Genomic DNA, 16,762 nt, shown 5'->3' with positions numbered 1-16,762 from the left:
CTTTCCCTATCTCCGTTCCCTGCATCCTCTCATTCCTCTCCCAGAAGGCTTTAATCCCGCTGTGGGCAGGGAATGCCTGGGATGTGTGTGTGTGACAGCCAAGTGCCATGGGAACGGCGGGGAAGGCAGGCTGCAGCTCCGCGGCGCGGCGCCTGCTCCTCCCGCGGCCGCCCGCAGCAGGAGCGACCGCACAAAACAGGAGATTTCAGCGAGAGAGCCTCCACATGAATTCTGCTCCTCCCGTGGCCACACGCAGCAGGAGCCTCCACACAAACACAGGAGCTTTGCAGAGAGAGAGACTTCACACAAAACCAGGAGCTTTGCAGAGAGAGAGCCTCCACACGAATTCTGCTCCTCCTGTGGCCACATGCATCAGAAGCCTCCATAAAAAACCAGGAGTTTTGCAGCGAGAGAGCCTCCCCATGAATTCCTCCTCCCAGCCCACAGCCCCGTCTGCAGCATTGCTCCCGGCCAGGAGCTTTGCAGCCTCCACATGAATTCCTGTGAAGAGAGCCTCCACATGAATTCTGCTCCTCCCGTGGCCACATGCATCAGGAGCACAAAAATAGGAGCTTTGCAGTGAGAGAGCCTCCACATGAATTCTGCTCCTCCCGTGGCCACATGCATCAGGAGCCTCCACACAAAACCTGGAGCTTTACAGCGAGAGAGCCTCCACATGAATTCTGCTCCTCCTGTGGCCACACGCATCAGGAGCATCCACACAAAAGCAGGAGTTTTGCAGCCTCCACATGAATTCCTGTGGAGAGAGCCTCCACACAAAACCTGGAGCTTTACAGCGAGAGAGCCTCCACATGAATTCTGCTCCTCCCGTGGCCACATGCATCAGGAGCATCCACACAAAACCAGGAGCTTTGCAGCCTCCACATGAACTCCTGTGAAGACAGCCTCCACATGAATTCTGCGCCTCCTGTGGCCACACACATCAGGAGCACAAAAACAGGAGCTTTGCAGCAAGAAAGCCTCCACACGAATTCTGCTCCTCCCGTGGCCACATGCATCAGGAGCATCCACACAAAACCAGGAGCTTCCACACAAAACCAGGAGCTTTGCAGCCTCCACATGAATTCCTGTGGAGAGAGCCTCCTCACAAAACCAGGAGTTTTGCAGAGAGAGAGCCTCCACACGAATTCTGCTCCTCCTGTGGCCACACACACCAGGAGCCTCCACACAAGACCAGGAGCTTTGCAGCCTCCCCATGAATTCCTGTGGAGAGAGCCCCCACACAAAAACAGGAGCTTTGCAGCAAGAAAGCCTCCACATGAATTCTGCTCCTCCTGTGGCCACATGCATCAGGAGCCTCCACACAAAACCAGGAGCCTCCACACAAAACCAGGAGCTTTGCAGCCTCCACATGAATTCTGCGCCTCCTGTGGCCACACACATCAGGAGCACAAAAACAGGAGCTTTGCAGCAAGAAAGCCGCCACACGAATTCTGCTCCTCCTGTGGCCACACACACCAGGAGCCTCCACACAAAACCAGGAGCTTTGCAGCCTCCCCATGAATTCCCCCTCCCAGCCCACAGCCCCCTCAGCAGCGCTGCTCCCGGCCCTCGCAGGGAGGAAAGGAGCGAGAATTCCCCGTGCTCCCTCAGGCAGCAGCTAATGGCCGATCCGGCACACGGCCTAGATCCCGGGCGGGAGGCACTGGATCGGGAGCAGTGCTGCAGTCCCAAAATAAACAGCCCACACGCCTCGGAGCTGCCATGGCTGACGAGGAAGCGGGCCCGGAGAGGAGGACGAGGCACCTGGCCGTGCTCCCAGGGAATGCACAAGGATTTGGGAAGGAACAGTGGTCATCTTTCTGTGCCCTTCAGAGCCCCCTCCTTGGCCCCTCAAAGGGACACACAGGTTGCCCCGATGGGACAGTGCCAGACTCATCCAGAGGCACAGGCAGAGCTCCTGCTCTGGGCCCCTCTCCAGGTGTCAAGAAAGGCCATTTTTCATTAAGGAGTGACACTGTGGTCATTTCATACATCTGGTAAAAGGTCAAGGGATTGGGGGTTGGTCAAGGCACTGGGAGTGCTCAACCTGGAGAGGAGAAGGCTCCAGGGACACATTTCAGGGCCCAAAGGGCTCCAGGAGAGCTGGAGAGGGACCTGGGACAAGAGGCTGGTGTGACAGGACACAGATAATGGCTCCCAGTGCCAGAGGGCAGGGATGGATGGGATATTGGGAATGAGGAATTGTTCCCTGTGAGGGTGGGCAGGCCCTGGCACAGGGTGCCCAGAGCAGCTGTGGCTGACCCTGGATCCCTGGCAGTGCCCAAGGCCAGTCTGGGCAGGGCTTGGAGCAGCCTGGGACAGTGGAAGGTGCCCCTGCCTATGGAATGAGATGAATTTTACAGTCTCTTCCAACCCAAAGCATTCTGAGAATCTCTGATTAGGGCACAGGCCTGCAGCAACACCTCCTACCTAAACACCATCCCCAGGGCCTCTCAGGTAACCATTAAATGCACACACAGGTTAGCACCCAGGAGATATTGGAGCCACCAGGAGATACTGCAGCCACCAACCTGAGGGGTTCCCTGGGGTGGAGAAACTGAACATGTGGCACCAAGAAATGATCCCTCCCCTCACCAGGGCCTGACTCCCAGGCTGTGAATCCACTCCAGAATGACCCAAATTGCTTTTCCAGTGCCAGACCCAACAATGTGCCCCACAGGGTCAGGGCTGAAGCAGGGGAAAGGTGCTCTTGGTCACTCCAATATCCCACTGCTGTCCCACCATGGCAGCAGCAGTGGTGCTGCTCTGAGCTCTCCCCCAGCTGCAAAACCAGAGCAGGGCCCTGGATACAGCTGGAAATGCTGATGCTGCCTGCACCCTGCTCAGGGCAAGGCCACTCCTGCTCTGACTGTTGGGATAGCATGGATGCATCTTGGACTTGATGACCTTGGAGGTCTTTTCCAACCTTAATGTTTCTATAATCTGAAGATGGCATTGTCCCTCTCCCCAGATGTCCCTCTGCCCACCTGTGAGCCTGAGCCTACTATCTGGAGGAGTTTTCCCATTAATCATCTCTGGTGCTATCCTGGGATTGGAGCCTGGTGGCTGACAGCAGGAAGGAGATGGGGACAGTGACCTGCTCACCTCAGTTGATGCCACCAAGAGAAGCCTTTGCCCACATCTGAGAGCAAAACCAAAACCAAACAGTGCTCCTGGAAGGCAACTTGTGTCACACCACCCAGAGGGGACAGGCCACCTCTCCTGCCCACCACAGGCAGTGGTCAGCTCCAGGCCATGTCCAGAGATCCTGCTGCACCCCACAGCAGCCCTGGAACCACATCCCAAAGGCACAGGCTTCTCCCCTCTCCTTTTTCCCCTCTTCATTTCTCTTCCTCCCCCTCTAAGTAGACACACAAACACTTCCTACTCTTCTACAGACACATATAAAGATATTTATTCTCCTCGTTTCTTCCAGAGGGGCTTGAAAAGGGAGGATTTGCAGGCAAGTGAAAGCTTCCTTTTGGAATCAGGGGTATGAAGCGTGGGCAGAGCACAGGCACAGGCAGCTCCTGCCATCCATCACCTGCCTCCTGCCCAGCTCCTGCCCAAACCAGGAGCTCTGGATACTTCCCAGCCCTTCAGGGAATGAACATGCTGGGCATGAACAGGATCCTTGTTGCTCCATCTGTGTGCAGAGAGCCCAGCCCAAAGAGGGGGTCTCTGTGTACCATGCGTTTATTTTCAGAGCAAATTCCAGTGTAAAAATCTAGGAAAGGCCATCTGAGAGGTCACCTGCACCCTGGTGGTGGCATGGCCAGCACAAGCCATGCCCAGGAGCCAGCATTCCATGTTTCCACCTCCCCATGAGTCACAGAGAGCAAAGACAAACAGCACCACAAACAAAGGTTGATTTTCTGCTGGATTCATTCCCTCCCCCTCCAAAAAAAGCCATATGGTGCTTTGTGTATAGGGAGAGTTGCCATGGAGAGCCTGCAAGTCTGCCAGCACAACAGGCTGCATTAGGCTCACAAATTCCTGCCCAAAAGAGCCAAAAAACCCCAGGAGCCAAAAAAATCGGTGACCTTTGGTGTGGAGTGGCACTCCCCATGTGGAGAGCACTGTCCCCAGGGGCAGAGGGGGCCACGTGGTGACAGCTGGAGGGGTTTGCTCCCCCACACCAGGAACAGAGCCAGGGGGGGCTGTGGCCCACCAGCAGCAGCACTGAACAGCCCCAATCTGTGGCACAGGCTGAGCTCAGACCCTCATGTTCCCTCTGCTCTCCACTCTGGACATCAAAGTCAAGCCCCAGCTGACCCCTGCTCTGCTTCACATGCCCTTCTCCCTGCCCCTCACACACAAAGCAGCCTTTCCTTGCTTACACCCATCCCTGATTTCTCTTTATCCTTCCTGATGTGGTCACAACACTTGGGGTCACCTCTGCCCTACTCTGCTCAAACCCATCTTGTGCCCAGGGCTGGGGGTGGCATCAGGGACTGCCTTTTGTCCTCTGAGTGCCCATGACCACCTTCTCCTGCACTTCCAGCTCTATCCATCACTCCCACTGCCAGGCCAGTCACATCCATAAACATCCAAAAACCTGAAGGGTAAAATCAGGCTCTGAGAGACCTTCCAGGCAGCTTTACTGCTAAACCACCACAGAATCATGGAATCACTCAGGCTGGAAAAGCCCTCTCAAGTGATCAAGTCCAACTGCTCTCCCAGCACTGCCAAGGCCACCATTAATCTATGTCCCCAAGTGCCACATCCACATGGCTTTTAAATCCCTCCAGGGATGGTGAATCCACCACTGCCCTGGCAGCTGTGCCAGTGCCTGACCACCCCTTCCATGAAGGAATATTCCCAATATCCAACCTAAACCTCCCCTGGCACAGCTTGGGGCTGTTTCCTCTTGTCCTGTCACTGGAAGCCACCATTGAAAAGCCATGTAGATGTGACACTTGGGGACATGGGTTAGAGGTGGCCTTGGCAGTGCTGGGGGAATGGTTGGTCTCAGTGATCTCAGAGGGCTTTCCCAACCTGAATCATTCCATGGCTCTCCATGGGGGTGGGTGAGACCTCTTCTCATGTCTTGTTGAGCTTCAGAGCTCTCAGGTGTGCCAGAATCACCTGGGCTCTCCCAGGAACCTTCAGGGGTTATCTTTATCCAGCCGTTCTGGGATAAAGCTCCTGAAATAGATTCTAAAAACTGCTTCCAGAAGGCAGGATGGCAGTGGAAAGGCACCTTGAGTGAAGGGCTGTGGGTACAGCATGGGTCACACAGAGCCAGTTTTATCAGCTCCATATAGGAGTGACCTAGAAAAGAGCCTTTCAGGAGCATTTAAGTCATCTACCAACACACCAAACACACTGCTGCAAGCCACAGAGCCTCCAGCCCCGAGGGATCCCACAGGATGGATTTTGTGAGCTCACAGACCTGCACTGATCAGTGTGGGAATAAGGCTTGGAACCTGCCTGAGTGGCACAGAACAAAACAGACCCCAGAAAGGAGCAGGATGAAGTTCTGGTTGGCTTAAGGGAGAACAAATTATATAAATCCAGCTCCCTAACTGGGAATGCTGCTGGAAAACAAGAGACACAGAGCCAAGGATTTGAAACTGCAGGAATTCAGGAGGATCCTGCACAGGGCAAGCCACTATCCAGCATTTCCAGAGGCAGCTCAGGGTCTCGTGCTCCAGCAGCCATGTGGAGTGATCCCTGTGGGATAAAGCCACACCAATCCCACCCACCCCCCTTTTCCTTCCCCAGAGTGGCCCAGGAGCACATTTATAACCTGATGCTCCCAGAAAAGAGCAGCTTTCTGCCCCATGATTTCCTGCAGCTCAGCTTCCCCCAGAGATGGGCCAAGGAGCAGCAGCACTTACTGCAAACTATCATTTCCCAAAAATGCCCCAGGGGAGGAGCAGAGGCAGCCCAGGCTCCCAGGGAGGCAGTGGCACAATGAAGATTGCTTACACAAGCCTGGCTAAAGCTCTTCAGCAGGCCCTCATGTCCTGACTCCATGTTCTCAGAAGGCTAATTTATTATTTTATGATACTATATTATATTAAAGAATGCTATACTAAACTATACTAAAGAATACAGAAAGGATATTTACAGAATGCAAAAAAGATAATAATGAAAATTTGTGACTTTTTTCCAGAGTCTTGACACAGCTTGGCCCTGATTGACCAAAGAGTGAAAACAGCTCACAGCAGAAACCAATAAAACAATCACCTGTGGGTAGACAATCTCCAAACACATTCCACAAAACACAGGAGAAACAAATGATATAATAATTTGTTTTCTTTTTTCTCTGAGGCTTCTCAGCTTCCCAGGAGTAAAATCCTGGGCGAAGGAATTTTACAGAAAATGTGAATGTGACACGGGAGGCACAAATCCAGCTGCCCTCCCTTCATCCCACAGGCCTGGTGAGGATCTGCCCCAGAGACAGAGCAGGAGGCCACCCCCAGCACCTGGAATCTGTGCTGAGTTTAACACCTGGAAACTGCTGAGTTCAGTTTAACACCTGGAATCTGTGCTGAGTTTAACACCTGGAATTTGTGCTGAGTTTAACAGCTGGAACTGGGTGCTGAGTTTAACACCTGGAATTGGGTGCTGAGTTTAACACCTGGAATTGGGTGCTGAGTTCAGTTTAACACCTGGAATCTGTCTGAGTTTAACACCTGGAATTTGTGCTGAGTTCAGTTTAACACCTGGAATCTGTGCTGAGTTTAACACCTGGAAACTGCTGAGTTCAGTTTAACACCTGGAATCTGTGCTGAGTTTAACACCTGGAATTTGTGCTGAGTTTAACAGCTGGAACTGGGTGCTGAGTTTAACACCTGGAATTGGGTGCTGAGTTTAACACCTGGAATTGGGTGCTGAGTTCAGTTTAACACCTGGAATCTGTCTGAGTTTAACACCTGGAATTTGTGCTGAGTTCAGTTTAACACCTGGAATCTGTGCTGAATTTAACACCTGGAATTTGTGCTGAGTTTAAAACACAGGGTCTCATTTTTGATTCCCAGCAATCTGAGTGGCCTTTTCAGAGTGTCCAGTCACAAAGCCCAGCTCATATTCCTGCAGGCTTGTGCAAGAACAGAGTCTCACTGCTGGAGGTGTGAGATGCTGGAAAATGAGATGCTGGCTAGGGCCAGCAGTGGCTTAGAGCCACTTTCTGATGGAGAGACTGAGCCTCCAAAATAGCACTTGCTGCTGGTGAGGAGACCTCCAGCTCCTTCACTCCTTCTACTTCCAAATCTCCACACTTCTGCAAACTAAACTGGATTTTTAGACAGAGATCACAGAATCATGAAGGCTGGAAAAGCTCCAAAGTTTGAGAACACTGAAGCAGAAACTCCTTGAGATGCTCCACACCCAGGAGCTCACAGAAGACAATCTTATCTTTACCTTTTATATTTATCTTTATATATTTTCTTTAATATTTTAATAGTAATTATATATATATACAATATATATAATTATTATACATATTTATATATAATAAATATATGTTATATTTTATATAGTCTTTTATATATTTTATCTTTATATTTTATCTTTATATAAGATTGTCCCACAAACAAAATAAAATTAAAGAGAACCCTGACTCAGCAGCTCAAATGGACCCAAGGAGGTGACACCCCAAATAAAACAGGCACAAACCAGGCAGTTCCACAGGCTGGGACTGACTCGACACTCCCATTCCATCCTGAAGGCTTCAGCCTTCCAGCTCAAAGCTCCCACATGGAGAAATGAGGATAAGAATTAAACCCAGTTCAATCCTCCCCAGCTCAGAGCTTCCAACCCTGGGCCCAGGAAATGCTCACAATGTTCTTACCTCCAAGCATGGCTGAATTTCATTTTCAGAGCAATGCCTGAGTGGTCCAGGACCCACAAGGATCAAAGGGAACACTTTCAATACCTACAGCACTTCCATCAATCTGCAGGCATTAGTATTTGTCAGTCAGGTCTCATTTACCATTTCTGCCCTCCACTAGCCACACCAAAAACTGAACACAATTAATGGCAAACCTCTCCAAAGCTGTCACTGAGCCCTGGGGAGGGGTTTGCACCAGAACCACCCAGGTGCCTCTGGAAAAGATGTGATGGACACAGGAGAGCTGTGAGCCTGGGCAGGCACTACAGTCACCCCCTGCTCCAGCCTAGGCTCCAACCTCAGCAACTGAGCTGCAAAATCACCAATGAAAATTATTTATAAAGTTATTTATAAAGCCTCTGATCTCAGACTTGCCCTCTGTGCCCATTTCATGTGGGTCCTTTTTCAGGCTTATTTTGCCCAGAAAAGGTACCCAGACTGTCAGTAACTCTTTGTTTTTATTGTCTCATATTGTCCTAAATCCTAATTGTCCAAATTTTTATTACTCTGATTATATTACTACTTTTATAACCATTTTATTACTAATAAACTTTTAAAATTTTAAAAACAATGGCGTTTTTCACAACAGGGGTGCCAGGTCACCCAGTGCAGTCCCAGCCCCCAGGCTGTGACAGAGCCGGGCAGGGAGGAGCAGAAGTGCTGGGTGAGTAATTATCCCTTTGTTAATAATTCTGGATTGACTGGATTCCTCAGGAGAAACAGCTGAGAGCTCTGCAGGGCTGCTTTCCTAACTCTAAGGATGTCCTGAACCCTGTCCAGGTGCTCCTGCTCAGGAGGAAGGACACATTCCCCACTGACAATCCCTCCAGACCCACAAGGATTAAAGGGAACACTTTCAATACCTACAGCACTTCCATCAACGTGCAGGCATTAGTATTTGTCAGTCAGGTCTCACTTGGTGCTCCTGCTCAGGAGGAAGGACACATTCCCCACCTTCCAGGGCTGACCCAAGCACTGACAATCCCTCACTCTGGCCTAACATCCAAACCTGGGACAGCAGAACAGGCAGGACAGAAACCACCTCTCACACCCACGTGGAGCCACCAGCCCTGCCCATCCCAGTTCAGCTAAGCCCAGCCCATCCCATCCTATCCCGTCCCATCCCAGCCCAGCCTCCTCCCACGCACTCCCCAAACCGCAGCCGAGCCCGGCTCCCAAAAGCATTCCCAGCTCCAGATGTGGAGGAAAACAGCAGAGCCCAGAAAGGGAATCCTGCACTGGAGAAACACAGGCAGGAGAGGGAAGAGGAGAAATGTTATTTAACAGAAACTGCCTCTCTTTTCTCTTTAGTCATCATCTCCAGAGAAGACCATGCTAATGTTATAAATACATATTATAATACTGGCTTTTTGCAAATATTAAAATGGATTTGATATTTGTAATGTCTAAGTAACTTTGTTATAAAGATACAGTTTGTATTTCTGTTGTTAATTAAGCTTAGTGAAATAGCTGATAGAAGTGTGCTTGTGTTAAAATGCCTGTTTGGGTGGGATAACACCCAATGCACACAGGATGAGGACACCTGTACAGATCTGCCAACCATCAGCACTCACTGTCTGAACAGAGTGTGCACCAAGTCCCAAAAATTGGAGCTGATAAAAAAGGAGTTAAACCACAGCCAAGGAATACCCATGCTCTAAAAAGGTGGAACCAAGGAGGAGATGTGCTAAACAGCTCTTGGAACGTGTAAACTAGTTTGGGGGAAAGTTTACTATGCATAAGGGTCTATGAATATGCAAAGAGCTGATGTAATTAAAATGTATTTTAATTAAAAAGGGTATTCCCAAAGATAACAGGGTGCTCTTAGCTGAATGCCATAATAACTTTTGCTACACAGTCTTGGTCTCCTATTGTCCTTCATTAAACTTTTTACATTTTCACAGGAGAGTGAATGTGTTTTTCACACTAAGAACTGCTCCAAAGCTCCAATAAAGCACTGCTCCCTATTTTCATCATCCTGGGAAAGCAGGTAGTCCCTGCAGTGGGTTTTATCCTCCTTTCCCAGTAAAATTTGCTTTCTTTTGGGCATCAGATTTGTCTTTATCAGGTTGGGTTATGGTCTGTGGGTCAAAAGACCACCACAGGTTTCCTTCACTTCAGGATACATGGAAGTCTCTCCACTCTGGAATTAGCTTTGATTTCCAGGGGATCTGGCTACACAGCAATGCTTTTCCCTGCCAAGGAATGCTGAACCAACAGTGATTCTTTGGGGATTTGATCCCAGGTTTAATCCCAGCTTAGAACCAGAACTCCCTTGGACTCGGGGTGTATTTCAGACCTGTTACAGTCCACAATGGTGACTGGACACAGCCAGATTTCTCAGGCATATGCTCCAAAGCAGGAATTCATGAAAGGGAAGAGATTCCTAAAGAAGGAATTCTCAGAGGGGAAGAGATTGGGATGGAAGATGCAGCTGGGGCTGTGTGTTCTGTTCCCATCTGTCAGAGCTGGGGCAGTTCTCTGCTGTTCCTGGGGCAGTTTTTTCTTTATCTCTCCCACAGCCAACCCTCCCTGCAGGAGATCTCTGCTGTCCAGGGCCACTGAGTGTCCCTGCAGGGCTGATCCAATCCCAGCATCCCATGGGGAGATGGAGCCAAGCATTCCTGCCTGGATCCAATCTGAGCCTGGCACAGCACAGCAGCCTTTGCCCCCTGCATTGCCAGAGGAGCAGCTTTCTGCTGCCCTGCATGGCCAGAGGGAGCCCAGGCCCATCTGCAGCAGCCCTGGAGCTGCAGAGGAAAACTCCCCCCTTGTGCAGGATCCCTGCTGCAGCAGAGCCACAGCTGGGGCTGCAGGAGGGCTGAGCCCCCCTGGGATGGGGCTGGGACACCCCCTGGCACACAGGGGACAGGGCATGGGCTGACTCTAGCAGTGTTGTTTTGTATTATTACATCTTTATTTTATTTTTATTTCCTTCCCTAATAAAGAACTGGTATTCCTATTCCCATATCTTTCCCTGAGAGTCTCTTTATTTCAAAATTACAATAATTTTAGAGGGAGGAGATTTACCTTTTCCACTTCAAGGGAGGCTCCTGCCTTCCTCAGCAGACACCTGGCTTTTCAAACCAAGACATTCCCATGCCAATCTCCCATTCCTGGCCCCCAGAGCCTCCACAGCATTTTGCAGCAGCGTGTTTGAGCCATTCCTTGCTGCTCTCATCCCAGAACTGCCTACAGACACAGCTCTCCCAACACTTGTGCTCCTCTCCCAAAAGTAGGTCAATGCAGTATGTCATGTGCCAGGCTGCTTTGGGGAAGCACAGCTCCCTCTGAGCCATGGAGCACCCAGCAGCCTCCCCCCTGTCACCCTTCACCCAGCTGCCACCCCGATGAATTCACTACAAACAAGTGTTTATGGAAATCAAAAGAGAAATGCAAGTGCAGAAACTGCTCTGCTGAGCCAGAAGTGCCCCCCCCCCCCCACATCAGCAGCCAAGTCCTTGCTCTGGTTTATTGTTATTAGATCAGATCCATTAATGGTTGGATTCAATCATTCTGAAGGAGTTTTTCAACTTAAATGATTTTATGTCTGTATTAGAGCAGAAAGAGGGACTTCCAAAGAGCTTGAGAACAGTGTGATTGTGGTTCCTCTCCCAGCAATTGCTCCAGCTTCCAGGGGGAACAGAAAATGCCCCCTGCTCATCCAAGCCTCCCTGCTCACCCTGCCATGGGGAGGAGGGCTGCAGCCAGGATCTGCTGATCCTGGGGGCTGCACAGCTGGAGAGAAAGTTCCTCACACACACAGGAGCATTTTGGGGCTCCTGGGAGCAGAAGAGGGACTTTTCTTCTCCAGGGACACTGGGGCTGGAGGAAAGGAGCACCCAGCTCTGTGTCCCTGCCCTGGGGCTGTACCTGTGTCCTGCTCTTCCCTGGAACAGCCTCCAGCTGGGCTGGGTCCATCTCTGCTTGGTGCTCCTGCTGTTTGCATCTCCATAGAGCATCAGCCCCTCCAGAGGGGTCTCTGTGCCCTGGTCACACCCAACCCTCCTGTCAGGAGAGGGATGGAGACAGACCCAGGTCCTTGTGACCAAGAGCACCCCCAAAGCAGCTCAGTTCCATCCCTCACACACCTAATTCCCCATTCTCTGCAAGCACACAGTTACAGACTCAACAGAACCCCAGAATCACTGAGTCTGGAAAGACCCCTGAGACCATCAGGTCCAATCTGTGCCCAGTGCCCAGCTTGTCACCAGCCCAGAGCACTGAGTGCCACATCCAGGCTTTCCCTGGACACCTCCAGGGATGGGGGACTACAACCCCAACCTGGGCAGCCCCTGCCAAGGCCTGGCCACCCTTTCCATGAAGAAATTCCTCCTGATGTCCAGCCTGACCCTCCCCTGGCACAGTTTGAGGCTGTTCCCTCTCCTCCTGTCCCTGTTCAGGGAGCAGAGCCTGACCCCCACCCGTGTCCACCCTCCTGTCAGGAGCTGTGCAGAGCCAGAAGATCCCCCTGAGCCTCCTTTTCTCCAGGCTAAAGAACCCCAGTGAAGCCCTCACACATTTTTATGGGCAGGCCCAGTGGTTTCCAATATAACCCTCTAAGCACCACTATTTCAAGGGGAAAAAAAAAATCCAAATTAATTTCAAGAAAGCCTTGGCTGCTCCTGTCCCTGGCAGAAGGGGGCACAGACAAGCACATGGACCCCAAACCTGACCAGCACAATCCTGGTGCTACAATCCTCCTCCTGCACCACAGAGATGAGCACAATCCCCAGCTCCCAAGAACAGCACAGGGATTATATTTTTTTCAAGTACCCATATAAATTTTAAAGAGCCATTTAAATCTCCACTCCTTTCAGGGACAGAATTAACACTCATCTTCCTAAAGCCCTTATCCCCACCAGCAGTATGTATAGCACATCCATATGGATCTGCCAGAGCACAGCAAGATGCAAAGGCAAAAATAAAACAGCAGAAGACATAATGAGAGCAATTTGGGTTTTATTCTCGCTCATGAATCAATCTTGATTTCCCATTCACAGCACCCCCCGTTCCCTGCACGCCAGCTGTACACAAAGAGGCATCTGTCCTACCTTCAGCCATCCAAGGAGCTGTGTCCCTGTGGATGCTGCTTCAGCCAGGGTTAGGAGCAGCAGGAGCAGCAGGGAGGTCTCCACTGCAGCAGTGCTGCACGAATCCAGGGATCAGCAGATCCCAGGGGAACGTAGGAAGTGCTCAGAGCGGTGCCAGCTACTCCCTGAGTTTAGTCAAACGGGCACACGGGCTCTGCTTCCATCTGCTGAGCCCTGGGCAAGGCTTTCCTCCTCAAAGGCAAAAGCTGCAATATTCACCTGGGCCTGGGCACCCCCTGTTGCAAACCCACTGCACCTGCAGCAGCCAGGAGGGGCAGAGGGTGCTGAGGATGGCCACAGACAGAAATAACTGCAGGATGGGGAGTGGAGGGGAATGCAAGCTTGGGCTTCTGCAATTATCCCTGGGCAAGGAAAGCTTTCCTTTTGCGTAGCAAAACCCATCTGCAATGCAGATCCTACAGAGGGGGGAAAAACCTCCACACAAAGCAAACAGGGGTTCCCTTACTGGGTATCCCACAGCCTGGAATGCTCCCAGGAGCCAGCAGGATCCAGGTCACCAGGGCAGCCAGCCTGTGCCACCACGTGCTGCCTGCAGTGCCTCTGAGAGGCTTCTGGGCACACTGGGCTCGGAGGTGACATCTGAGCACTGTCACAGCCCGAGGCACAGCCAGGGCAGTGGGAGCAGGGAATGTGGCACACAGCATGCACGTGGGAAGGCTCTGTGGATCTGGGTTTGGGAGCTGATGTGCAGCTCCCTCCTGGCTCTAAGCCTTTAAGGTATTGTGGGAACAATAGTAAAGGTGAGAAGCTCAGGGCTTCTAATTAAAACAGGGGGATTTCCTTTCAGTTTCATCTGTGTGTTATTTGAAAAATGCCTAAAGATTGATGGATTGGGTTCTGCCTCTTCTTACCTTTACTGTTTTTCCCACAAGGTACAACACTCACATCCTTTATTCAGAGAAGGGCTGCATGTGGCCTTTCCTCTCAGGAAATTCCCAGCTGACACTCAGCTGCCAGGAGCTCACCAACCTTTCTGGACAGGGCTGCAGAAACCCTGGGAATGCCCCCTGAGATCCTCCCAGGGATCCTCCCAAGGTTTGGGGAGCAGGGAACACCCCCAGATCCTCCCAGGGATGCTCCAAGATCACAGAGCAGAAACTCTGGGAATGCCCTTGAGATCCTCCCAGGGATGCTCCAGGATCACAGAGCAGAAAATCTGGGAATGCCCCTGAGACCCTCCCATGGATGCTCCAGGATCAGAGAGCAGAAACCCTGGAAATGCCCCCGAGATCCGCCCAGGGATGCTCCAAGATCACAGAGCAGAAACTCTGGGAATGCCCCTGAGATCTTCCCAGGGATGCTCCAGGATCACAGAGCAGAAACTCTGGGAACACCCCCTGAGATCCTCCCATGGATGCTCCAAGATTGGAGAGCAGAAACCCTGGGAACACCTCCTGAGATCCTTCCAGGGATGCTCCAAGATTGGAGAGCAGAAACTCTGGGAATGCCCCTGAGATCCGCCCAGGGATACTCCAGGATCACAGAGCAGAAACCCTGGAAATGCCCCCTGAGATCCTCCCATGGATGCTCCCAATATTGGAGAGCAGAAACCCTGGAAATGCCCCCTGAGATCCTCCCAGGGATGCTCCAGGATCACAGAGCAGAAACTCTGGAATTGCCCCTGAGATCCTCCCAGGGATGCTCCAGGATCAGAGAGCAGAAACTCTGGGAACACCCCCTGAGATCCTTCCAGGGATGCTCCAAGATTGGAGAGCAGAAACTCTGGGAACACCCCCTGAGATCCTCCCATGGATGCTCCAAGATTGGAGAGCAGAAACCCTGGAAATGCCCCCGAGATCCGCCCAGGGATGCTCCAAGATCACAGAGCAGAAACCCTGGGAACACCCCCTGAGATCCTTCCAGGGATGCTCCAAGATCACAGAGCAGAAACTCTGGGAATGCCCCTGAGATCCTCCCAGGGATGCTCCAGGATCAGAGAGCAGAAACTCTGGGAACACCCCCTGAGATCCTCCCATGGATGCTCCAAGATTGGAGAGCAGAAACTCTGGGAATGCCCCTGAGATCCTCCCAGGGATGCTCCTGGGATGGGGACTGAAGAGCTGCAGCCCCACAAAGGCTCTGCAGTTCCAGTTAGGAACAGGGTGGTGTTCCCACCCAGGCAGAGCCACAGCCTGACCCCCAGCCCTGGATTTGCTCCTCAGCATCCTGCCATGCCTGCTCCAGCTTCCCAGCTCCAGGATTTTCCCTCCAGCCAGCCTCTGGAAGTGCCTCTGGGGAGCTGAAGGTGCTCCTCCTGCTCCTCTTACTCAGCCCCTGGAGCATCTTTCCCTTGGCACAGTGGATTTGTGACCCAGCTCCTCCAAAGCTGGCACTGCCAGGCGTCTCCCAGGTCTCTATCCTTGCAAACAGGAGCTCTCTTAGAGTTTCCAGGTTTGGGTGTTGGCTCTTGAGCTGGATTTTCCATCTCCCCAAATCCAACGGGCTTTTAGTTGAAGCATTTAGAAAATAAACAATAATTTTAAAAAGAGCTGTGATTATTTCCATCCTGGGGCCCTCCCTGAGCTCCTGGACACATCCATCCCTCCGTGGATGCCCTGTCTGTTCTCAGTGCACAGGGGCCCCTTTGTTCAGGGATCAGAAGCCAAGGCAGAAGGGCTGGGTGAGGCTGGCAGCTGCAGGAGTGCCCCTTTCCCTGCCTTTCCCTTTCCCTGTGCCTGGCACAGGGGTCCCTAAAGGTGCCACCTCCAGCAGTGCCCTGTGTGCACCTCCCACAGCCCCTTCCCTGCAAGGCAGATGTTCCAGATGTTTTAGCTCCTAGGATGCGTGAGCATGACACAACTTGCTCCTCACCCTTCTGAGCTGCCGTGTGAGCACAGAGATGTTCAGAGAGGCCTCTGCAGAAACACCAGGTGTCTGAAGCTTTGAGGGTTTCAGTACCTGGACAAGGGAAGGGCTCTGTGGGTGAGCACAGGCCTGGCTGTGTGCCTGGCCCAGCTAAGCCTGATCCTGTTTGCCACCACAACTCCTCCTCCAGCTGCTCCTGCAGCCAGGACCAGAGGGGCAGAGCTGCTCCTTGCTCCAGGCACCTCAGTTTGTGATTCTAGCCCCTGGAACCTCACTGCCCATCCCAGGGCAGCTCCTCAGTTTGTGATTCCAGCCCCTGGAACTTCACTGCCCCATCCCAGGGCTGCTCCTTGCTCCAGGCACCTCAATTTATGATTCCAGCCCCCTGGAATGTCACTGTCCCATCCCAGGGCAGCTCCTCAGCTTGTGATTCCAGTCCCTGGAACTTCACTGTCCCATCCCAGGGCTGCTCCTTGCTCCAGGCACCTCAATTTGTGATTCCAGCCCCTGGAACTTCACTGCCACATCCCAGAGCTGCTCCTTGCTCCAGGCACCTCAGTTTGTGATTCCAGCCCCTGGGAGCTCACTGTCCCATCCCAGGGCTGCTCCTTGCTCCAGATACCTCAATTTGGGATTCCAGCCCCCCTGGAATGTCACTGTCCCAATCCCAGGGCTGCTCCTTGCTCCAGGCACCTCAATTTGTGATGCCAGCCTCTGGAACCTCACTGCCCATCCCAGGGCAGCTCCTCAGCTTGTGATTCCAGCCCCTGGAACCTCACTGCCCCATCCCAGGGCTGCTCCTTGTTCCAGGCACCTCAGTTTGTGATTCCAGCCCCTGGGAGCTCACTGTCCCATCCCAGGGCTGCTCCTTGTTCCAGGCACCTCAATTTATGATTCCAGCCCCCTGGAATGTCACTGTCCCATCCCAGGGCAGCTCCTCAGCTTGTGATTCCAGTCCCTGGAACCTCACTGTCCCATCCCAGAGCTGCTCCTTGCTCCA

At 52.2% G+C, this 16,762-nt stretch overlaps 1 protein-coding gene across 1 annotated transcript in view; it reads right to left on the bottom strand.

Annotated features, from left to right (window-relative positions):
- Nucleotides 1–16,762, bottom strand: part of RAB11FIP3 (RAB11 family interacting protein 3) — an 89,126-nt gene that overhangs the window by 42,893 nt on the left and 29,471 nt on the right.

The sequence above is a fragment of the Melospiza melodia genome, chromosome 18 (assembly GCF_035770615.1).
Source record: "Melospiza melodia melodia isolate bMelMel2 chromosome 18, bMelMel2.pri, whole genome shotgun sequence".
NCBI lineage: Eukaryota > Metazoa > Chordata > Aves > Passeriformes > Passerellidae > Melospiza > Melospiza melodia.
This window is presented reverse-complemented; position numbering and strand designations above follow the sequence as displayed.